This window comes from Equus przewalskii, chromosome 19 (assembly GCF_037783145.1).
Source record: "Equus przewalskii isolate Varuska chromosome 19, EquPr2, whole genome shotgun sequence".
Taxonomy (NCBI): Eukaryota; Metazoa; Chordata; class Mammalia; order Perissodactyla; family Equidae; genus Equus; species Equus przewalskii.
The window spans coordinates 55089128-55114745 of record NC_091849.1 but is presented as its reverse complement, the minus strand read 5'-3'; the positions used below and the strand labels follow the sequence as shown (position 1 = coordinate 55114745).

The following is a 25618-nucleotide window of genomic DNA, read 5'->3' as shown; positions in this document are numbered from 1 at the left end:
GTGAGCCGACCATATACAGCATTTTATGAAAATGCAGCTTGATGCAATGTCTAACCTGCTGTGACATTCAAGTTTTAAGTGACGCTCAAAGACATGGAAGGATTGGCTCCACATATTTCCCAATGTGCACTGGTCTTCTGTCTGTTAACTTGCTAATGAACCATGATTGAGTAAAGTAATGAAGAGTTTACAGAGAGCCCCAGGAAACCAATTTCCAATTTTGCAACCAGCAGGCTTTAACTTCACTGCAGCCTTTGCTAATTTTGTCTGGAAGCGGACTCGGATGCTAAATGTCATCCCTGCCTTGTGATTCAGACAGACTTTTCTAACCCCTCTATACTTGCCCATTAATGAATGTCTCTTCATAAGATCCATTGTATTTCTCTCCTCATTATAAATAGATTGAATAACTAAAAATTATTACAATGAAAAATGAAATTTTAACTACTCTGAAAATTAGAAACATTGAAAAGCATTGACTCATGTCTGACCTGTATAAGACTGGACGCTAAGTGTAGGAGAATTGTCTCAAATTAACTTATGATAAAATTAATCAAAAATGTAACAGAATTATGTAGTGTTTATTTTTATGGTTTAAAAGAGATTATTTTTAATGTCATTCAGGGTGTACCAATTCTTTCATTATAATTTTACTTAGAGTAAACTGCAACCTAGTATTTTTAAAAATATCCTTTATATACTCAACAAAATTTCTGAAAAATAATCATGAAAATTTATACAAATTGGAGCTACTGACAGGCAAAAATGTATAGCTGACAGTAACACCTGCACATGGTAACACACACACAGGAGTGCTTGGCCACAACTTCAGGCACACTGGGACATGCTTGTGTGCCACTGGCACATCTTAATCTGTTTAAGAAACGTTTAGTTCCATATAAATATTTGGTAAATGTGAGCACGTCCCTCTCTAATTCCAAGGATATTGTCCTTTTCCTTTCTTTCGATTATTAGAAAACCACCAAAGTACTATTCATTTCTACACAGACTCAAAATTGACTGTCCTCTCATTTAAAGAAGAGTAGGAGAAAACCCTTTTAGATCTAACTTTAATGACTCAAAGAAGGAAGTGTTCTTGAAAAGAAAGAAAAACCAGGACACTTTAATGCTGGTGCGGTGAAGATATAAGTCACTATTTGTCGATAATCCCTGGGCAGGTGAACGAGGCAAGTTTCCTTCAGACAAAGCTAAGAATCTTTTAACTGGAAGGCACAGTAGAGAATAGGAATAATTTCTCCTTTTATTCTCACTTCCATTAACTCCCCCTTTAAAAGTATCTGTAAATGATCGCTCATCGTCAAGAGCCCCTTCTGGTTAAACACATCAAAGAAATAGGAGTCTGTCAATAGTTTTTCAAGATGTGAGCTATGCTACTCAATTAGGGGGAGAAAAGGAAGAAGGCCCTTTCTTTTTTCCTTCCATTTTAAAGGTGTAGAAAGTAGAACGCATCATCCAGATGAAAATGACTCTAGACATTCTGGCCATAACATTGTTATCTCTGAGATCCTTTTCCACTTGTTCCAGTTGAGCGAAGACTGCAGGCCTCTCGGGGATAAAAATCTAAACGCTTCAACGGCACTGAAACACCCACATGGTCATCAGCATTAGCCAAGCTGAACACCTCTTTTGCATCTTCCTTGTTTGGGTACCAATGCCTATTTTAAATTATAATATACAAGAAAGCAAGGTATGTAAACCTCAAAGCCTACGTATTTTCAATAACCTTTCACAAATTTTAAATTCTTTTTTGCTTTCACGGTTCCACGCTGGTCCACAGTCCAGCCTAATAAACGTTGCTGCTCTTGGCTCAGTTTAATTAACAATGAGCAAGCTGTGTGAAAACACAGTGGGGGCACTGAAGCAGGGCCACGTAGTGCTCCAAGCATGCTACTGCCAATCAAGGATCTGCATCCAGCTTTCAAAGGAGCCCTGGGTAAAATATTCTGGCAAGGTCTCTGCTGGCGCAACATTTTCATTGAAAGTGCTTTTTGTTTGCTCCATAATAATAACTGCCTACAGATTTTATAATAATTCTACTATTTTAGATCTGGGAACCTCTCTGGAGTTTACACAGGTTTTTCACACATTATCTCATACAACCCTAAGACAAGTGTGTTTTCTGTTTTGATATGAGGAAATTGAAGCTCAAGAAAGAAAATGAATTTAATCAAACATAAATCTGAAGAGTCAGAGCCTGGATTCGAACCTAGATTTTCCAGCTCCAAGCCTACATCTCTTTCCCTTTTGCAAGAGCTACCTAGAAAGTTCAAGCACAGGAACACAAGATTGTGACCCTTGTATGTGAAGGTAGTAGCCACAGGGCACCCTGTAATTCTGGCAGCTCTAACCAAGGCTTTAGCATTTTGCACAGACCTTCAATGGCACAAAGAAATATTGTAATAAATGTTTACTGAATGAGCTACAGTATATGAATACAGCAAACTGTCTTGAGGCCGTGTAATATTCTTCCTCACATCATACAACATGAAACTCCAACTAGATGTCAATGTAAGCATTCCTATTCTTAATTGTTCTTTAACTTGCTCAGCTATAATCATAAATGCAGGATTTACAATTTATGTAAAATTTTTTGTAAAAAAATTTATGAGATTACTTTTCTCATGGGAGGCAGACTGGGTGCTAACAATTAATATTTCTCATTACAAAACATGTTTGCAGTCCAAAAAATGAAAGAATGATCTCTAAATGAAAAACCACCCCAAAATAATGCAATATACTAAAAAGTGATGGTGTTAGTTTAACAGCATTTCCTGATGAGGACAAGTTCATTTCGTAATCACAGTCTCATGGTCTTTTCCAATGTTTAGCTCATGAGACTATATCTCCATCTCTCACTCCACAACACACAGACAAGTAAGGAAGAGATGTTGATCGAATTCAGTAGCACAAATGGCAGCGGAATCGAGGGACTTCTTACACTTTTACTAGCAACAACAACATGCTCACTATGTGGTTGGTGCTGTTTTAGATATTTTTTACATGAAGACAAGCAAACAGAGTTGAATTTAAAACAGTTGGTATCCATAAACACATTTAACAGGCAGTGAACGAGCATACTACCTATGCCTGACAGAGGAGAATGATGACGCACAAGGCAGACTATATTCACCTGAAGACACTCAATCCTACATGATTTCTGAAGCTAAGCATGGTTATGTACATGTCAATGTAGGGAGTGAAAGAAATATATGGTGAGTGAAGACACAGATCCTTGCCCTTGCTGTGTCTTTCTGCAGCACTGATCCAGCAGTGCAGTGTTTGGTTGAAATAGAGGCATCTCCCGTTACAGCTCTCCTCCACACACCCATAGAATGCATACGCCTCTGGCAAGCTATTCACCTCTTTTCACTTCTACTCCAGTCACCTAAAGCATCAAAAGTACAAGTTCTTGCAAGAGGTTGCATGATGATTCAGTCATGGAGACAGAACAGAATCATGGTTTCTTTCTTAACTCTGAACAAAGAATTACTCCAAAAAAATAATTATGCTAATACAGGGTTATGAAAATGACTTCAATCAATGCCCTCAGATATTCACACATTAAATATCTTTAACTCATTGGTGAAATTACTATTAAAATGTATCCCGTGGCAAGCAAAAGGTCAAGGAACTGAGGTAGAATACATTTCTAGGTAAACACAAAATATTACAAGAAAGAGGAAGTTGATAAAAGTTGACACAATCATCTGACCCACCGAAATTGAACAAAGATACAAATATTCATGATTTTAGGGTTTTGTTTTTCATATCATGATCTATTTTTTATGTAATTTTTTAAAGAGCATGTTTTGTACACAAATACTTTGCTGCTAATTGAAAATGTATTTTGAAGGAAATGCATCAGTGAAACACTTTATTCATTTCCAGTAACAGATTCAATGACATTTGCAGAAATAGCTCTCCATTATCTACATTGTATTACTTGGTAAATTTAGCAGAAAGAAGGGGATGGAAAAATATGAAAACACGAAATGTGAAAATAATGAAACTTTAATGTAGCACAAAAACTGTGACAGATGTAAAGCCACAAAGAGTCATTAAATGCTTCCCAGTCCATCTCTTTTTATCTCCCTCATCCCTTTACTATCAATTATTCCTAACGTTGTTCCTTTTTCCTGCTAGACTTATGGAAGCAACAGTAACTTATGCAACTTGCTTGTTATCTCTCCATCTAAACCAATCTCTGGCACCGCAAGAATGACTCCCAAAGCATGTGGCATGGAATTTCTGTAGGTGAAGAGAGTAGTTCTATCAGAGGCGTTTTTAGTCATTATAGTAGCGATAGTGTTTATTCTTACATTTACCAAAAAGAGGGCAATTGTATTTTGCCACAGTCAGGTAACTGACTTATCATAAATTTGTCCGTTGTTTCTCAGACTCACAACATATTGCAATAAGAGCTATATTGGTCTTTTTAGCATGGATCAATGCATAAGAAAAGAGCCTTGAGCTGTGCTCATTTGTCACTGACAACTATAGATAGCCACCTAAATACATGTAAAATAAAAGTATACTGAAATCGCCTGATGGTATCAGCTTTATTTAAAGTAATAAGAACCGTTAGGTCTTTAGGGCCCAAATTTAAATTGTGATAGCTGAGAAAGGGATCACTCATCCACAGCAATGCTTAAAGCCATTAACTTATACAGTATGTAAAGAAGCAAATACTCTACATTAGAAGCCTCTTTTCTTTGGAAGATTCTCAGTGCCACTATCCTGCTTTCTAATACCTCAAATACGAGTCCTAGTCCTACAGAAACACAGGAAAAGTCCAAGTAAGGGTAGTAAAGATGGGTGGTTGGTAGTTACATGCTACTAAATAATGGTAATACCCAAGCATTTTACTCTCTAGTGGGCCTGGGGCAGGTTTGAGTAGAAGATGAATACCTAGAAGGAGCAAGGGATGTAGATAAGAAATAGCAGAAGCTTATGTTACTCACATTCTTCTTTTGTACATATCACTAATTGAAGAATGTACTTCCTGGAAGGGTTAAGCTTGGCAACTTTCCAAATTTCAGGATCACCTCAGGAGGCTGAACAGCAAAGTACTTGAGAACATGTGTGTTGGAATTGATCTCAGTTTTCGGATATATCTACTGTGACTTTAGGAAAATTACTTAAATTTTCCCTGATAACATGTACAGTAGAGTTACACCTTACATGAAAGTGTAAGATTCTAAAATGAGAGGCAGGGGCTGGCCCCGTGGCCGAGTGGTTAAGTTCTCCCGCTCCGCTGCAGGTGGCCCAGTGTTTCGTTGGTTCGAATCCTGGGCGAGGACATGGCACTGCTCATCAAACCACGCTGAGGCAGCGTCCCACATGCCACAACTAGAAGGACCCACAACAAAGAATATACAACTATGTACCGGGGGGCTTTGGGGAGAAAAAGGAAAAAATAAAAAATAAAATCTTTAAAATGAGAGGCAAAAATCTCTGATTGTCAAAATTACTCTTGAAAATCCTTGTGTAGTTTTCTCTTTCATGCTTTATAAATTATTTCCACAATTTCTTCCTCAAGGATGTTGACAAGGCTTTCCTGGTCTACAGAAGGTCATGCTGCACTCTTTGTCAATGGTCAGAAATTCCTAAAATTACTCACATATGCTTTCCAAAGTTTTTGCCACTAACTATTGCAGAAGCTTTTAAGGGGTGTATAAATTCAGACTTGTACAATGTCATAGGGAGAAATTCCACCGCCATGACCACCATTTTTTTCCCCTACACAAGGCCAGAGACTTGAATTTCCTCCTTAGTAGAGTTCTTTGGTTGCAAAGAAAAATTAAATACTCAAACACTTCTCAAAAGTAAATACTTGGCCAATGAAGACTGCAACTGACTACTGGCTGAGAAACTCAAGTAACAGGAAGGAGAATCTTATTAGCCAAGCCTCCGTTCAGAGGGTGGGGATAACGTGATATAAAAATGGCTGCAAATGTTCAGTCACGTAGAGGAGAAAGATTTTTCAAAGAAAAGAATTGCGAGGTGAGGCAGACATCCCCAAATATCTATAAAATTGTTCTTTCAAAAGAACAGGAAATACCTGCATTTGGAGTAGGTAGGAATTCTTAGAAAAAATTCTCTAGGTTTAATTAGTCAAGCAAAGGTAAACTAGATGATCACAAGGGAAACATTTTGAGATACTTGAAATTACAGGATTAAGATTTAGCTTTGCGATTCCTTTAAAAATTATCACCCAACGGCAATTAAATTCTCGTATCTATATGTAGCATATCAGCACATCAGAGAAAAAATACATTTTAAATTACCTACATGACTTCTTGAGAGACTTCCTCTGAGGTGCTGGTTTTCTTTATCCTTATACAATTTGGTACACTTCTTTGCTAATGACAATATTGATTTGAAAGCCCAAAGCAGTCAATCAGAAATAATAGCCTGTTTCAGAAGCAAAATATGAATCTTTAAAAACCCCAAATGTGTAATAATAAGTTGTCTATCATGCCTGCAGAAAAAGAGTTCATTTTGATAAATAGTCATAAGAATGTAAGATTGTACTTTTTTGGATTTATGACAACAGCTTTTTACTCTGTGAATGGGCTGCTGGATGTCTAGAAATTACATTTTCATATAAATTGCATTTTTTTAAAAAATCACATGATTTATCCCATTTAAACAAATCAAGAAAACACTAGGATATTCTATTCAAAGTATGAATTAGGTTTATTCCCTCGAGTCACTAACTTTTGCAGAATTTACTTAAACAGTTAATATTTTGCCAAGAATAAACTATATCTGAACATAAGAAAAACTCATACAATAAGCCATTAACACTTCTCCATCCAAGGCTCTGAAAAGTGGGGAGAATACTGTAAATGTTTTAACAGATCAGACCATTTTTTACTGAAGTTTACAACAATGCTTTAGTGGTGAATTTCAAAATAATGTTTCCTCCTAAAATTGGATAACTATCTCTGAGAAACTATGTTAGTTTCATGGAATATTCATTATATTTGCATAACTGGCATAATACTCAATGGAAATTTTTTATCCTTTTGTTTCTGTCTGTGAGGAGAACTGGGTAAAGATCATAAACAATCTGAAAGGCCTTCTATTAAGAGCAGTTGCTGCAAGTGTTCAGAGGTTATTTTGTGCCATTCACTGTGCTAAGTTCTTCATATTTATGAAGTCATTTCATTCTCCCAATAGTTGTATGAAGCAAATAGTAAAGTAAATTATTCCCATTTTAGAGATGAGAAAACACAGCTTAGAGAAGTTAAGTACCATGACCAAAGTCTTAGGTCTAATAATCGGTGGAGCCAGGATCTGACCCACATGTGGAGGATTCTAAACCCTGTGTATTGATCGCCTACATTGTAACGTTGTGGATCCCCAAATAGGTTTTAGTAAGATGAATAATTATCCTTAGGTTAACTGGATTCCAGAAATAATAACCTGGGTGTTTTTTGCAAAGTTATCGCCTTCCCCAATAAGGTTAGAAGCATAATTCCACTGCGAAGCACAGAATTTATACTAGACCTGATGTAAAGTGCATCATTGATCAACGAGAATCTGTCATCAAATTATCCATTCCCTTAAGGTTGTGTTTTCAATCTTTTCTTCTAGAACCTGGAATCCACTTCTCCAGGTAAACAAACTTGTCAGGCTCTGGATCTGATTTCCAAAAATTAAAAAAAAAAAAAAAAGGAAGGCGGAATGCTAGTCCTCGCTGTTGAAGCCGACCACGGACACTGACTGAGGCGCCCAGATCTCACTGAGCCCAACTCATACCGCCGAGTGAGAGCATTCTCAAAGCTTCCAAGCCTCAGCTTTATTTTAACTCAGAACATTTTATACACTTTTGGGTAAATCTGAGAGAATTTTAAGGAGAAATATTTACTTCACATTTTTGTGACTATTAATTCAATTCCTGGATGGCTATCCAGCACTTGCAATTTAGAATATCTCTTTGTAATTCCTGGATTTCTTTCTCTAAAGCCTGACATATTTAGAATATCTTCATTTTAATAGAATATTTGAGTCCTAATGAAGAGTTAGAATGACCTCTTCTTAAGCACAGACAAAATATTCACACCATATTGTCAACTGACCTAGTTATCACGGTCTTATCCTTCAAAGACTAATTTCTTGCCAATTTGGATTAAATTTCTATTGCATAATTACCAAGAACCTCAGGAATCTCTATACCCTTTGCAGTCTTAATCAGACCTTTAATTTTGCTTAATCACTTTCTGGTCCACAAGGATTGAGATACGGGATGTCTGCCTTGTATCACTAGAACTTCTCTAACTTCTTTCCCTTACGTGCCAATGAGGGTTTTGCATCATATATATCTCTTACTGTTAATGACTTGAGATTCAACCCCATCCCCATCCTCAGGACAGAAGAGATGATCCATCAAGTCTTCAACATCACGTTCACCGGAAGCTAGACCCATCAGAGGAAATAAAACCTACACTGAAAGGCATCTTCCCTGGACCTGGAGTTGGAAGGAGGGGAATCAGTAAATTGGTGTCACCTCCTTATTTGCTGATTTTTATAAGACAAATAGGCCTAATCTTCTTTAAAGTGTCTGCGATAAAGCTTGCTCAGTTTGATTTAAACATAACGGTAGGCTAAGAAAGACTGTGATAAGTTGATCCAGAGGCCAATCTGTAACACCAAAATAGCTCACCACCTAATCTTGGTTGTCTCCAGGACTGACTCCACTATCACATCCTTCTCTTCATTATTTTAATTTGACAAACTACTGCTCAAAGTGACATTTACCATGAAGCATTTTTTCTAAATTCACACCGTAACTAACACATTCCTCAGTGCAATAGGCAGAGACAGTGAGTGTTAAAGTAATTCACATATTCAACACCTACTTTTCGGCAGTAGGGGTAAGTTGAAAGAAAGGCTTGGAATGGCAGAGACAGTGTGTGGGAGAACAGAGACTCTAACACCCAACACAATTTTTCCTAATACATCATTACTTCAGAAAAAACAGTATAATTGACAGCAAAATCACTTCTTCATCTCTTCTGCTTCCCCTTTGAAGGATTGGACCTAGTTTTTCTGACAGATGACTCATATCAATAGTTTCATTTTTTCTCCTTCATGCTACAGTGAGAGCTTGGCCATAGCACTAGTGGAAATTACTTGAGTTACTTACGAGCTATCAGAAGGAAAAAAATCCTCTTCAAAGTAAAATGCTTCTCCTAAGTTTGTTAGCAGCAGTGCAGGGACATTTTACGCGTTGCCTGTTCATCCAAATATTCCACTTGTTTCAAAAGGCAATAATAAAACCATTCTTGAACACGAGAAACTTTTCCAAGGAGAAACATTGTAGCTGGCTGTTAATCTTTCTGATCAAGAACACAAAACACATGAGAATTTATTTATAGGCCTTCATTACTAGCATCTGTTTGTTATGGTCCACAGTCGTGTTTAGCGACATAACAAGGAAATTATTTTAATTGTTATAGATATAACAACTGTGGAACTGTAAGACCTTGTTTGGATATTTCAGTAGGATAGAGTCTTGACTCATATACTCTTGTCTAAAGAAGGTCCTCTCCTATGAAGAAAGGTAATCCTTCTTGACCAAGTGAACTGTTTCAGATAAGACATACATGGTATGGAGAGGAAGGAAAGACCCATCCCACCCATCAGGTCAGTAGAAAGAATGGAATTCTAGTGCCCAGAAAGGTGATAAATGTCAGTTCATCTAATGATTTAGCACTTGTAGACATGGTGAGCATCACAGTTATACTGCTGATAATCACAGTTACCATTTATTCAGTGTTTAATGTGTCAGGACCTAGTGGATCCAAAGCATCAGAGAGGAGCACACCCTTGAATATAATCTACTAAGTATGGAAATCTAGGGCAGTTGATGACCAGAAAATAAGGGAAAATGGAGCTTTCTATTGACTGAGGAATTCTAGGTGTGGAAAAAGGCAAGAAAAGCTAAAATTCACTTCTGAATTAGAGCTGGTATTAGGGACAAATAACAACAAAAGAAAACTAGAAAAAGGACTAAGGTGACGATAAAGAACTAAACTGCCTTGGAGGAGGTTCAGCTAAGAGAAAAACTCTATTTTCAGCAGTTCTGTCTCTGCATCAAACATTCTTGCATAAAAAGTGGCTATACAGTGCTGTGCTAAGCAAGTCTTGGGGAATATACTAGAATGGAAGAATCAGGACAACTATTTCGGTTCAGATGCATAAGGCTTGAACAACAGTGAAAGAGGTCCCAGTAAGCCAGAAGACCAGGTGTATAAAAACTCTTATGGTCTGCTGCCAAGATCAGCTTCACCCTACCCTACCCACTCTCCCCACCCATGCGTATATATTTTGCAGTACAATAAGAAGCCTGAACAGAGGCTCAAATACCAACAAAAGGAAAGAAAGACATGAAATATATTTATACTGGAAAAAGGCCTATTAAGCTCTGCTTTATTCATTGACTTTTACTTCTCACAACCACATTATAGGATCATTATAATCCTCATTCTACAAAGGAAAAATGTAAATGACGGGCTTATGGGGGGGCAGAATTTGCTACCCCAAAATGTGACACATTTTCTCAATGAGACACATTTTCTCATTGGCTTGATTATATTTAAGAACAAAGACTCGGGAAGAAACTTGGACCTTCCCCCACTGCCTAAAAGAATTTAAGATAGAAGGTCTGTTCCAGAAAGGAACTATCACCATAGATAGCTATAGTATAATATGATATAAGTGTGGTCAACAGGAACCTAGCAAGGCCCATTTAATCAAAGTCCTCTCCATGTCCCATTGTCTCTGCAAGACGTGGCAAACATCTGGTTACCAAACACTTGCTTTTCCATCTCCATGTGAATTCCCTTCCTCCCTTTGAAGTTCCAAATCACTACCCCAACATCTTCTTTTGTCTTTAGCTGCAGATAGTATTCAAGGTGGTGGCTTTGGCCATTTCACTCAGTTTTCCTGAGCTTCTCCAATGTATACATGCTATTAAACTTTGTTTGATTTTCTCCTGTCATTATGTTTCACGTCAATTTAATTCTTAGACCAGCCAGAAGAATCTACAAGTGTAGAAGAAAATTTCGTCTCCCTTACAGGCTCAAGGTCACCTTGGCAAGAAATTGCCATCAGAATTTGAACCTAGGTCTGAGGTACTGCATTTGACTCCCCAGCAAGGACACATGCTGCATTTAAGCTCTCCATATCTTGTGACATTACCGCCATATTAAGTTTACATAGTTAATAGTAAAAGGGTCTCACAAGAGTTGTAAATTATCTGTGCTCTAGACTAGCTGGATTCTGTCATAGGATTCTTAGTCTTAAATTGCTGGTAAGGTTTAAATGTAAGATATCAAGACTCTTTTATCAACTTTGAGGTTGAAGTTTAAAGACATTGACATTGTATTAGACTGGAGGCAGCTCCAAGCTAACATCTCACTACTATTGATAAGAGAAATATAAAAACAAAAATGAGTTCTTTCTCATGTTCACAAAATTCTCAGGCAGGATTGATCTGGTTTGGATATTATTACCCCCTTTTGGAAACTAAAATCACTGGTGGGCCAGGAGGAAGCACTATGATTGGCCTAGACAGTTCATTTGTAGCCAGGAGTGGAGTCCATCATGTGAACAAGCAGAGCAGCATAGTCACGACCATCTGGGAAGTTATCATAACCAAGGCAACCAGACCAAGTTGTATCTACTACAAGCACATTTAATATTAGCTTTATTTCAGAAATAGGGACCCGACATGAGGGTTCAGAGGTCAGGTCTAAGTAAGTAATTTTAGACCTCTTTGGAAGAATAGCAAGTATTGATTAACTTTAAAGAAAGTAATAACTCTCCTCCAAGAAAGAGTCATTTGGAGGATGTCTTTTGTAAAGCTCCTTTAATGAAAATAAAAGAAGATGTGGGGCTGGCCCAGTGGCATAGTGGTTAAGTTCGTGCCCACCACTTCGGTGGCCCAGGGTTCGCAGGTTTGGATCCCAGGTGCAGGCCTGCATATCGCTCATCAAGCCATGCTGTGGCAGCATCCCATATACAAAATGGAGGAAGATTGGCACAGACGTTAGCTCAGCAACAATCCTCCTCAAGCAAAAAGGAGAAGATTGGCAACAGATGTTAGCTCAGGGCCAATCTTCCTCACACCAAAAAGAGAAAGAGAAAGAGAAATAAAAGATGAGTGCACTCATGAGAGTGTTTGGAACACTTGGTGTTTGGAAGTTGAGAGAAAGGATTTGCTGGACAATTGTAAACTCAGCCTGTACTTTTGTCACAGTTTTCATCTCTTTTAAATAAAAGAGCATAGTATTAACAGGTGATAAAACAAAACAGCTGAAACACAAAACATCTGTACAATGTTGTCAAATTAAGATGCTGCTGATAGCAAATCCTCTGAAAAGGCAAATAATTCACTGGAACCAACAAATTCAGAAAACAGCCAGCACACATTGGATTGTGAAAGGGTAAAGAAAACATTGTAGTAAACATCTATTGAAAATGTTTGGAAAAATACCTAAGGGGATATTAAACAATGCTATTTTGAAGTTAAAGGAAATCATAAAGGAACTGGTTAAATTAAAGTTGAATATAATTACCTATCATCATTCCACAAACTGTGCTAAATGCTGTCCATATATTTTCCTCTTTAATCCTCACAATCACCCTATGAGGTCAATTCTGTTATTATTTCCCAATTTAGAGGAAACATAAATACAATGAGGCTAGCTTATTCAAGGTCATACTGTGAGCAAGCAGCACAATCAGGATTTGAAACCAGGCTGCCTGACCTCGTGTCTGTACTTTCAACACTATCCTATAGAGAAGTATAATTAATGAAAAATATAAGGGTATAGTTAAGCGAGCGAAAAATGCATTAATCCTCTCTTTCCACAGACCATGCCCAGCCTTCACCCTGGATTATGAAAAGAATAAAAGCTTGTTGAATCTGATATTCTAAGCCATTCCCGTGAGCCTGAACTAGTTAGTGCACACTGGAAGTGTCAGCAGCAAACCCCATGAGGAGTGACACCACGTATTTCTCTCCTCTCTGAGATAACTCCCAACACAAAGTGAGGACCACAGCTCCAGTAACAGTCCTCTGAACCAGCAGCAGGTTAGTTGTGATCAGCTGGTCTATTCCAGAGAGTTTGGGTCCCCCGGCTTCCTCCCACAAGAGTGCTTCCTTCTCTAAGCAAGAGGCTTCCTTGCTCAAAGAAACCAGAATTTTCAAGCTTCCTTCACCTTCTCATCATCAAAACTTGCTCTCCTGAAAGTACTGACCAACTCATACTAACATGCAATCAAATAATAGGCTTAAATTTTGACTGAAAAAAAAAACACGAGTCGAATAAATGATTTCAACGTAGCAGAATAATCACACTCACGAGCTGGTCAGAGAAGCGCTTGGGAGTGGGGGGAAAAATGAAAGTGGGGCGGGAGGGAAGGCAGAGGCCTTTCTGATACTCCTAAAATCCACCTTCACAGTTTCAGCGAGCCACCTGTGGTTCACTCAGATGGTGCTGCTGCATAAATGGACTCAGGCAAAGAACTGAAACTGAAATAACATTTGCACAGACTTCCAAAAAGCCTATAAGAAGCCAAGGACTGAAATACTTGAATACAAACCTAATGGTCATATAGACCAGCAGAGGGGCCTCGCAGTTAAGCAAGTGCTCAAGCCTGTTTGTTGGCTGAAGGAAGCAAGACAAACTAAGTCTTAGAGATAAAATACTGCTGAGGCCATTGCTAAATGGCAAGGGGCCGAAGGGTGATAAGCGGTGTTCCCACTTTCCCAAGCCTTCCCGGCATGGCCAGAATGGAAGCAAACGAAAACTGACCCCTCTGTAGGGTGCAAGGACTCACCGAGGGGATTCACCGAGGCTGTGATAGATGTGGAATTGTTTGACTTTGTGTGCATTTATGAACAGAATTAATGGCTTTGTAATTACTTTCTGTAGGTAAGGGTGCTCATTACTGGGCTCTTGCACATACGCACATACATCTGTCTCACTGGTAGATACCAGAAATCTACTAGGCCAGGAAGAAAATAATAGGCAATAGGATGGAGCTTGCATGCAAACCTAACCAGAACAATAAATAATGATGCACTAATTTTGAGAACGACCAATAAATAGCCATTAAAACTCAACAGCAATGCCAACACGTTTTGAGAGAGGAGTGATAAAAATGCAAATCTGAAGTTGCCTATAAAAACAGAGGGGGATAAAAATCAAATCTTTTAGACAAGCTCTATTTTCCACATGTGAGAGAAGCAGAGGGCAAATAGATGGGAAGCAGGTCCCTCAGAAGTCTGTGAGACATGACAGCTGTCTCAACATTAAAGTTGGAGGAGAGGCTATGATTTCAGGTGATGCTGAAGAACTGTGGAGTTGAGAGAGAATTTATAAAAATGCTAATACAACTGAATTTAGAAGCCTAGGTGAATTTCAGAGGAAAAATATATTTGGATACTAACTTTCCACACAAATCCCCCAGGATTCACCTGTGATTGCTTTGAACTATTCTACAAGTAGGACTTTCTGATATCTTTCAAACTTGAGATCTTTGAAGTATTCCTTTGATTCCCCTAAGCTGATGCAGGGTGAGGTGTTTTGAGACCTTTAAACTCTCAGCAAAAAGTCTCAACCTACTTCAGAATTTTGGAAGGGAATTTGCATTACTATAATAAAGGGAGTTTTAAAAACAACTGATGGTTTTCAGCTCATGGTTTTTAGATATCCTGTATCATTCCTCTGGGCAGGTATACATTAAAAAAATCCTCAAATTGCTGATTGACCCAGAAATCTAAGTCAGTTCTCCCAAGAACTTTAAAACTTAAGTGGAATAGAGGAGTTGCAGAAGAGCACTGCATTAAGAGTTAGGGGTCAGGGCTCCAACGTCATCTCTGCAAACAACCAGCTGTATGGTCTTCACAGAATTGTGGCACTATCACAGCTCTCTGGGCTGCACGCTTTCCCATGAAGTGGGGATCGACTGAGCAGCTGAGCCATAGTTCTCTACAGGGGCAATATTGCCCCCAAAAGACGTCAGGGAAACCTGTGGGCGTCTTCCAGGTGACACGCTGATTGTAAGGTGCTATTGGCATCTGGACGAGCAGGGGCACTAGATACCCAGAACAGCTCCACACCATCAACAGTATTTCCATGTCCCACCAGGTTTTCAAATGTCCCACCAGACATTCAGGTGGGGGCAAAACCTGTTTGTTTATTTTTAGGTTTGTCTGAGCCTAGAACCTAACTCGGTTTTATATAACACTAATAATACACACAAACACGAGTGTGTATATGTGTGTGTTTGTATATGTGTGTACTGGGCATGGTTCTCTGATAAAATTCTACATCTTTTCTTTTCTTGATCACATTATTTTTCTTTTCTTTTTAATTTTCGGATGTACATCATATTTTGAATTCTGTGTAGATGACATCATGTTCACCACCCGAAAACTAATTATAGTGCATCCCCTCACATGTGAGCCTAGTCACCCCTTTTGCCCTCGTCCCTTCCCCCTTCCCTATAGTAACCATCAGTCCAATCTCCAATGCTGTGTGTTTTTTGGTCATTGTTTTTATCTTCTACTTATGAGTGAGATCATATGGTATTTGACTTTCTCCCTCTGACTTATTTCACTCAGCGTAATACCATCAAGGTCCATCCATGTTGTCACAAATGGCCGGATTTCATCATTTCTTACGGCTGAGGGAGTGTAAACTGGTGCAGCCACTATGGAAGGCAGTATGGAGTATCCTCAGAAAATTAAGGATAGATCTACCATATGATCCAGCTATCCCACTGCTGGGTATTTATCCAAACAACTTGAAAACACAAAGGCATAAAGATACTTGCACCCCTATGTTCACTGCAGTATTATACACAATAGCCAAGACATGGAAGCAACCTAGGAGCCCATCAAGGGACAAATGGATAAAGAAGATGTGGCATTTATACACGATGGACTACTACTTGATCACATTATTTTAAAAGCTGCATCTAATATCTGTATCACTTGTGGGTCTGCTCCCATTGTCTATTTTTCTTCTGGTCCCATTTGTCAGTATGCCTGATAACTTTTTATTGAATGTTGGACATTAGGTTGAAAATGTGTAGAGACTCTGAACGTTGGTATTTTTCTCCAAGGAGAACTGATTTTAGTATTTGGCTGGGATTTAAATGAGGTATTGAGTTCATCCAAAGCTGGGTTTCAGTCTTTGCAAGATCTGGTGTATTTCTGTGATTTCTAGACAATAGCCCTTCAGTGTCCCAACTGCGAGCCTGAGCCCCTCCTCCTCGGGAGGCCCTGAACTCTAATTTTTGTCCCCCAAGCATCACGAGACTACCAAAAGCCCAGCTCAGTTTCTCAGCACGTTGGCAGCCAGTTTCTGCTCAGCTGTTAGCCTCTCGCTATTTACTGCTTATGAATCAGCCAATGTCTCGAGGGAGCAAGTGGTGCAGAGTGAGTTCCCTCCTCTCCAGGATCTTGGCTCCTTGAATCCTGGTTGCCTGGGTGACTCTGAGATGCTCCCAGTTTTTTTCCTCCTCATCTGGCTTTTGGTAGGAGGTTTCAACTGCCACAATTTAGTCAGTATAGCTGGAAGTGAAAGTCTGGCATGGTGTTAAAATGCATCAAATTTTCTAGGAATACAACTATTGCATAAATCGAGGATCAGTACACTTTGTTTTGTTTGGAAATGTATTAAAACATAAAATCATGTTACCGACAACATCAGTGGTACTGTAGTCACCAATACAGCACCCTGGACATCAGTCTGCATTTACTACCACAGCATTCATGATGATTCCACGTGCATGTGTATGGATACTTAGTGTTTATTTCAAAACGTTAAATAGAAAGAAAACCTGTTCTTTCCTTAAACCAAGACATTCATTGTAAACAGGTGCAAGTACCTAAACACACAGTTTTATATTCTAGCATAGTTGAACCTGAGCTGCTATGGGTTGAAGAGGAGACAATGACATCTTAAACCCTCTCTCTCCACCCTCTCTGCCCCCAGCTCCCATGCTTATTCAGCTATAGAAACTCATAGATTCATTTAATGTCAGTACTGAAGCTGAATATAGAGGAGAGTTCCCTTGGGACTTTCACCTGTGTTGCCTAGAGTGTAGACTCACCTGAACAAGCAGGCCAGCAATAACCATTTGTGATGGCAAATCTCAAAGGGAGAGCCGTAGAGGCACATGCCGCATGTCCAAGGTAGCAGGCAAGGGCAAAGAGGCTGAGTTCTCTTTGGGGCCAGAAGGAGGTATCTAGTCTTGAGACATCTGAACATTGCCAAGCTCAGTAAGAGTGCCCACCAGGCCAAGGATGCACAGGGAACGCTCATAAGAGCAAGAACTGAGGGGATGGATGCCACCTCAGGCCAACCAGATAGTAGGCCTCCACCTCAGAGAAAAGCATAGGGCTAGACGTCTCTGGATAGGGTGGGGGAAGGGTGGTGAGAAGGATTCTACAAAGTCCACCAAAGCATCCTTTGAGAAGAAGAACCAGCATTTGAACATCTGCTGTAGTGGTGGCCTCAATGCCAGATTCCAATGGCAACAATCAAGTAAGACCTTGTCTTCTCCTTCTACTTCCTCCTTCCTACAGGGTTCTGCAGGAGCCAGAAGCAACAGCTAACAAGTAGGGGAAGAAGTAGAACAAAATCAGTGATGAAATAGGCCGTGCCTTGGCCCCAGCCCCCGCTACCGCAGGCTATGGAACCTGGGTTATGCCTGAGCTGGGGTTGGGTTCCCAGGTGAACATAAGAGGAGAAGTTGCAAACTGTATATAGAATGAAATCTTTTGTTTGGATTAGACAGGACTACTTCATACTTAAAAAAGAGACTATTCTGTATTTCCAAGTGATTTTAAAAACTAGGAAATTTGCCAGGGATCTCATTTAGGGCCTTGAAAGGGAGACCAAACCATGTGGATCTGAAGACTGTGGGGAAAATGAAATTATTTGCATAACACACACTATTGAGTAGAGTCTTGACACCAGCGAGGAGAGCTCGCCTGACTATTTTGAAAAGTGACAAACATCAGCAAAGTCAAAGTTCCTCGTGTTATTCAATATATTAGATGGAGTCAATGAGCTTGGGGGTCGAAAGGATCTTGACTATATAAATAATTTTTTAAATAATTGATACAGGATAAACATAATGTTCTCAGAACTAAGGTTTAAGCAGTGGTTAAATATTTATTCTCTCTCCTATATATTAAAAACTATCTTAACACTGCTTAAGAGTGTTCAGAAATTGCAAGAATGGCAAAATAGCATTAAAATTATAATTACAAAAGAATCATTCTTGTAATGCAAAGCGAAGCAAAGAAGAAATTATAAGCTGAATGGTGAATTATTCCAGCCTCCAAAGGGAAGGAATTGTCCATGACGATCCTTTCATGATAAGACACAGAAATTTCCTGCACGTGGAGATCACAGATACGTAAACATCAAGTGATGTGATAAAATGACCTCAAAACACCAGTCTTGCTGCAAACACGTTACAGAAATTCTTATTGTCTCTCTCAAGGATGAAGCAAGAGAAGCACTGGAATTATTTTGCTTGTATCTTAGGTAATAAAACTTTTAAATTCAAATAGTCAGTGAAATGCCAAGTGAAATATAACTTTCATGCTAAGTCAAGGATTCGAATGCATGAATCTATCTGCTTAACTGAACGATGACTCAAAGTGACATCCTCTGTCATAACAGTCTTCCAAAATACAGTAAAACGCCATTAGGAAGTGTCTTGCCATTTCACAGATTCAGTTATTCTCCGGATCTCAGCACATCCTCTGTGTACTCAAGGATACAGATTGCATCACACTTACCACAAACACGGAAAACTCTGCCAGGCCTCCTCATCAGCCCTGGACCACAGCAGCAAGGGCGAACTAGTGCATCTCTCTGCAGGAGACTGGACATAGCCAATAATAAAATAGCGAAAATATGGAATGCAAAAAGCAAAGATTAAAAAGGAGGACTAACAACAATTATCTTACCTAAAATTACAATAAAAACAAATATAAAAACTCCATGCTTCTTACCAAATAGCAACAGCCCACAACTTTGAAAAAATCTATCAGAGCATGAAAACTTTGGTATAAACAGATTCTATCAGCCACTGAAAACCCTGTTATGCATTCCTTTATTTGAGAAAAGGTTTTTTGATTAATTACTTTTTAAACAACAATAGTGTTTGTGCTAAATATACTAACATTAGCAGGGAATTAAAAATAATAGAAATGTGAAGCTGGGGAAACTGAAACTGTAATTATATTCAAAGAGTTTTTTGTACTTATTTCAAATATACTGCAATTTCTCTTTATAGATGACATGGAATGATTTCGAATCATTAATTTTATAAGCTAGGAGGAAACATAAAAAGGTGGAGATTCTCCTGCAATCTTATTATTTTGCAAATTAGGAAATTTGAGCCCAACATGAGATTTCTTGTGTCACACAGTTAATGACATTTATTCATTAATTTAATTGATTTATTCATCACATATTTGAGAGCCTACTAAGTTTAAGGCAATATCTTAAGGATCACAGAAAATATCAAGGTGATAAAGACCCAGCCCAGCCTTCTAAGACTTAGGTACAAGGAGTAGAGATAAGAAATCTGCCCACATAACTATAGTAACAGTTGTTATTACATAAGACCAACTAGAATGTGTGCAGTGTCTTAAAGGGGATTAGAGCTACGGAAAATCAAAGACAAGAGCAAAATCTTCAGAAAAGACAAATTTGTAATTGGGTGATGGAGGTTGGGAAGGCTGGGAAAGAGAAAAAGCAGCATGAACAATGGGGAGAGCGGGAGATTAAGCTGGCTTCGTTTGGCTGCAAACATAATAAAGTACATAGATAGGTACGTAATACAGACGGGAGACAGGCTGAGATCCTATCTCGAAAAGTCTAGAGCACTCTGCAAAGAAAGACTGACTTGACTTTGGTAAAAAATAAGGACCCATGGAAGTTGCCAAGCAGGGGAGAAATAGAACCATAAGGAATGGTGCTTTAAGAATTAATCCAGCACCAGAATATCGGATGGTTTGGATAGACAGGATCTGGAATGCAAGTTACTACAAAAGCCCAGGGGAAATAACAGTGCATGATGAGGGTCCTCATGTGGCACTCTAACTCCACCTGGCAAGGTCTGAATTCAGAAGAGAGAGGAGGAAGTCACAGTTGGGGCCCTTAACTGAAAGAGGGGCCATGGGAGAAAAAGTGGGTGTGCAGGAGAAGAGGAAGACTTCAACCCGGAATACACCGGTGGCAGAGTCTCTGTCTGAACTCACATGTTTGGTCTGTAAAGCCTGGTTCTCTATCCCCTATATCACACGTCTTTCCTAAGAATTAATTAGGAAATAATTGCCTAATAGTTAACCACAATTAATTTCTTCTCAGCTTTGGATTAGAAACTAAACCTTGCATATCTTTTATGATCTTTAATAACAGTTATTTTTACATTTTTATTTAATAACAGTGATTTCATTTTATTAAGAGTGATTTTAATATTACTTTGCATAATAAACATTTATATAGTGCTTATAATGTCCCATGTATTGCTCTAAGCACTTTAATTTTCATAGCAATCTAATATTATCCCCATTTTACAGACCAAAAAACTGAGGCCCAGGGAGATTAAATAATCTACCTAAGGACATACAGCTGGTACCTGAGGGAGCCAGGTTCATGACCTGAGGTAGTCGGGATTCAGACTGCATGCTTTCGACCACGGCAGATGCTGCCTCTCAGAGCCACCCCTAGATGTTACTTCCAGCTCCGTTCCCGCCCTCCTGCCTTCTCTAACGGCCTAAGGAGATTGCCCTGTTGCTCTCTTTTCTCCAGCTAAGGTACAGAAAGTTAAGTAGGCTTGCTTTTTCTCTCTCTTTCTCTACAGAAGTCTCCAGTTCAAGTGCTGCACTCAGAACCAGGGCCCTCCTCGGGCCTGGGCCAGCACAGCCATACAAAGCCATTTCTCCCTGGCTTTCCCATCCCTGGCTTAGTCATCATATTTTTCCTTTTCAAACCATACTTGGGACGGAGGTAGAGTAATGAAGGGCAAAGGGACTGTAGATGAAGGCTGTTCCAGAAATTCTCTTCCCTTCTAGTGATTAGTTAGCTACCTTAAACAAATATTTTGAACTATTTCATTCTCCGTTATCTTAATATACTTGATTTCTAATGATTCGCTTCATCCTAGCCCCATATATGTAAGGCAGTAACAACATATGGGGTTTCTATGCTCTCTTTCATGCTCAGCTTTAATTTCACACTCCTCTCTCCTGTAACACTCAAAAGATCTTTACTTAAAAGGAATAGCTTCAAGTGCGTTTAATTAATTCCATACCAACTTTGGAGTGAGTGCTATATATTTAAATTTTATGATGTTCCCTTGTGGCTTGCAGAGTAGAGGTGGGGCTACTAAACACAGCCAGCTCATTAACAAAGATACATTATTTAAAATCTATTGAAAACCATACCGACGTGATTGACTATGGGCTATTCAGTTTTACATACTGTCTATGTCAGACAGCTTCTTAAATCATCTCTAGAGCTGGCTATAATTCCTTAATGGGGAAGAGCCTGATCTTCCAAGCACAGGTAATTGCTTTTCCACCTTTCAAGTCTCCATGCTACAACAGGAGATTAAATCGAATTTTTGGAACAAGTAGCCCATAACAGACCTATCAGTAGCTGAGCCCTATTTCTGCGGGTTTTCCCTATACAGCACAAGCTCATAGTTCTTACGTTGGTATGGCAATACGTGATTAATAGTGTGAGCTGTTTGCTAATCCAGTGTTTCTAATCTTCCTTTTCTCCTGAAAAGGTTTCCTGAGCTATCTTGCCCTGTTTTTCCAAGGTACCAAAGTTTGAGAAGTCACAATGGTAGATTACATTTGTAAAATTCCGAAACCCACCCATGATATAAACACTCGTGAGGCGCAGAGATGAGTGAGAACATTATCCTGAGCCCCGTGCCTCGTAAGAGTTGCCCTGACTGCAGATAATCTGCAAAGAAGACCCACAAAGCATAACAATCAGCAATTTAAAGCACTTTACATTCACTAACTATTTAATCCAATCACCTCCCTATGGAGAATATTTCATAACTTGCTGACCTTAGCAGAAGGAGTTGTCCTGCTGAGCCCGCTTGCCTCCCCGAAGGCACACCATGAGTTGTTTGGCTAGTAGCAGAAGAAAACTGATCCTCTTTCTCACCCAAGCCCCCTGTGACCGACAATAGCATCCTCATTGGTGGATGAAAAGGAGGACCACAGATGCAGGCCTTGGCTAGAGATAAGCCAGGGCAATGGACAGCCTGAAGAAGGGAGACACTGCCGGTGGTTTCATTAGCTCTGTGCACTAATCAGCTTAGCTATCACCACAAAAGACAAGTGTGAGTGCTTTTCTGTAGTAACTAAAGCTATAAAATTAGCATTACGCGTTTAAAAAATCCGGTTAAGAGTCGTGTGCCTGCTAATCTCACCTTCTCAAACTTTTCTAGTATAGACTGAATGTGACACGTTATGAATAGTATTAACACACATGGAGGATACCAATCCCTTGGATTATAGCATAGGTACATGCAGGACAAGAAAGGAGAAGGAAAGAAAATCCACAATCACAAACAGAAGAGGGAGCAGGAGCAACAAACTCAGAGACGCGTGGAGACAAAACTGCAAGTGTGACAAGATATATTGGTAGATTCACCTGGAGAGGAAAATGAGAAAATTATTTTAAGCTAGATATTATAAAAAATAGCTTAAGCCTGGTGAACTCCTGTATAAGTAAGATGTCCGTATCATCCAGGCTTTGCAAGAAAAAGGAGACACCATTGATAGGACAATACTATTAACAGGACAACAAGCATTACCAAACCTCCTATGCTGGGTAACTAGGGCGAATGTTCATCTATGTACAGCCATGAGAAACGGCTGAGCACAGAAACAAGGAAACGTCACTTAAAGTTAGAAATAAGACTTGTGATGGTTAATTTTATATATCAACTTGACTGGGCCACAAGGTGCCCAGACATTTGGTCTAACATTATTCTGGCTGTTTCTGTGAGGTGTTTTGGATGAGATTAACATTCAAATTGGTAGACTGAGTAACGCAGATTGTGCTCCCTGATGTGGGTGGGCCTCATTCAATCAGTTGAAGCACTGAAGAGAACAAAAAGTCTGAGCCTACCATGAGTAAAACGGAATTCCTTCTGCCTGGCTGCCTTAAGCTTGGACATCAGTCTTTTCCTGTCTTTGGATTCAAACTGAGACATCAGTTCTTCCTGGGTCCCAGGCCTGCCAGCCTTTGGGCTGGAATGTGCATCATTGCCTCTCCTGGTTCACAGGCCTTCAGATTCAGGCTGCAACTAAACCATCAGCTCTCCTGGATTTCCGGCTTGCCAACTCACCCTGCAGATCTTGGGACTTGTATATGTATATAAAGAGATTGTACGTGTAAATGTAGAGAAGTATATGTAAGTCCTACTGATTCTGTTTCTCTGGAGAATCCTGACTAATATGTTACTTATATTTACTCATAAGTGAGTAAATACAAGAGAAGCAGATAACGTCTTAAGTCATTTTGAATGTTATTCCTTCAATGGAGAACTTTTTCTTTCCACCTACAGTGGAAGAAAGCTTCACTAAAGGTTACTGTGACTTGTCAAAGATAACTAAAGCCTCAGACTCATCTGGACATGGGGTCCAGAGAAAAAACAGATAAAGATGGATCCTCAAGTTATTAAATTCAGCTCCTGAAGGAGGCCGGGACCAGGTGGATGGCCCTCGCGTGCAGGCAGAGGAGGTGAGTACAGAACGTGGGTTTGGGAGACCAGGAACGCCTCCTCATCTTCCTACACAAGGGATTTCCTGCAACCTATCTGCCAGGGATTGGGAGATGACAGAGCTCAGTACTTAAGAGCCTGGGAGCTAACTGGATCTGGTGCAAATTCTGATTCTGCAACTTCCTAACTGTGTCATCTTGAATAAGTGGCTTATTCTCCTTCACCCTCAATTCCCCAATATGCAAAATGGGTATAATACTATTAGTTATTGCTTGACTTTTTTAAGGAAGGCCTTGCCTGTTCTCTTTTTTTGTGGAGGAAGATTAGCCCTGAGCTAACTGCTGCCAATCCTCCTCTTTTCGCTGAGGAAGACTGGCCCTGAGCTAACATCCATGCCCATCTTCCTCTAGTTTATGTGTGGGACGCCTACCACAGCATGGCTTGCCAAGCAGTGCCATGTCCGCACCCAGGATCCAAACTGGCGAACCCCGGGCCGCCGAGAAGCGGAACGTGCGAACTTAACCGCTGCGCCACCGGGCCGGCCCTACCTGTTCTCTTTTAAAAGGCCAGTATTCCTGGGATGGATGGGGAGGCATGGATGTCACCTTGAGTCATTAATTCCTTAGGTTTCCTCTAGTCTTCTATCAATTCCATTATAGGAGAGAACAGGGAAGATGAGAGTACTGATGTGTATGGGTACATGAGAAAAGGGGTCGATTAAAAGGGAAGAAAAAGAGACAGGAAACTATTGGAAAAGGAATGCTAGTTTCATCTATTACTAACGTACGCGATTCTCCTTGGATCTTACCCTATTTGCCGAAACACCCTGTGGGCCACAAACATTCACTGATTGACTAGGGTGCAAATTTTTTGTGAATAGAGTCCTTGCCGGAGTTAAGGACAATGTTTCTGACCAAGGAACAAATGAACCTCATGGTGAAATGGTGACCCTCGGCCTCCATGCCTGGGTCTCATTCAGAGTCTTCCTACTGAGATAACCCATCACTTCTATGCACCAGGCCATCCTCAGGAAAGGCAGACAGCGCAGGACTAGACTTCTGTACTGCTTCGGGACATCCCCCTTCCTAGGGAGCTTTTCAATATCGATTATCTTTATTGCATTTTTTCATGTGCCAGTAAGGATGAAAACTTTTAAAATCAATTTGCACTCTTTAGCTCTTAATAAAGATTTTTATTTACAGTAACACCTTTCAGATTTTTGGCACACTCATCCCTTATTGAAAGGCCAATCTGAATCTATTATTTTACGGCCGTAAGTGGTTGCATTTCCCTGAAGTGGAATGCCTCTTTCTTCAAAAGCAGAGTCGAACATGCAAGGCACTTAGAAAATTTAATTTAAAAGCCTTAGGTAAATGGTCCCTGGAATGAGCTACTGGTATCTTGAACTGTCATTAAAGACAACTTGTTGTAAGTTCATCCAATATTTTGTTTTATATCATAAGTTCCATTAAATTTTCATAAGAAAATCATCAGCAGTGCTAATGTCACATCCCTTTCAAAAGTGTACCTAAGCCACAAGCCAAGTTTTCTTCTCAAGAAGATCTGTTCAAAAGTAGATTTTCTATCAGTGTCCATCATGAAGCCAGGTCTGTTTCTGAACCTAAATACAAAGTAACAGAGGAATCATCTACCAGGTAAGGACCTTGGTGCACCGTATTTAACATTTGATCACTGACAATGGAGCCAAATGGTAGGTGATTCAGGAAGGCCTGGCCTGGCTGCCCTAAAAATGCTTACCAGAGGCATGAGCTCAAACAAGTCACTCACT

General features: G+C 39.5%; 1 long non-coding RNA gene across 1 annotated transcript in view; it reads right to left on the bottom strand.

The window, feature by feature from the left end:
* Window positions 1-25618, bottom strand: part of LOC139077527 (uncharacterized) — a 218821-nt gene that overhangs the window by 102594 nt on the left and 90609 nt on the right. The window contains exon 4 of the long non-coding RNA XR_011530152.1: window positions 18866-18951. This is a non-coding gene — a long non-coding RNA (uncharacterized lncRNA). The remainder of the gene's footprint in view (window positions 1-18865; window positions 18952-25618) is intronic.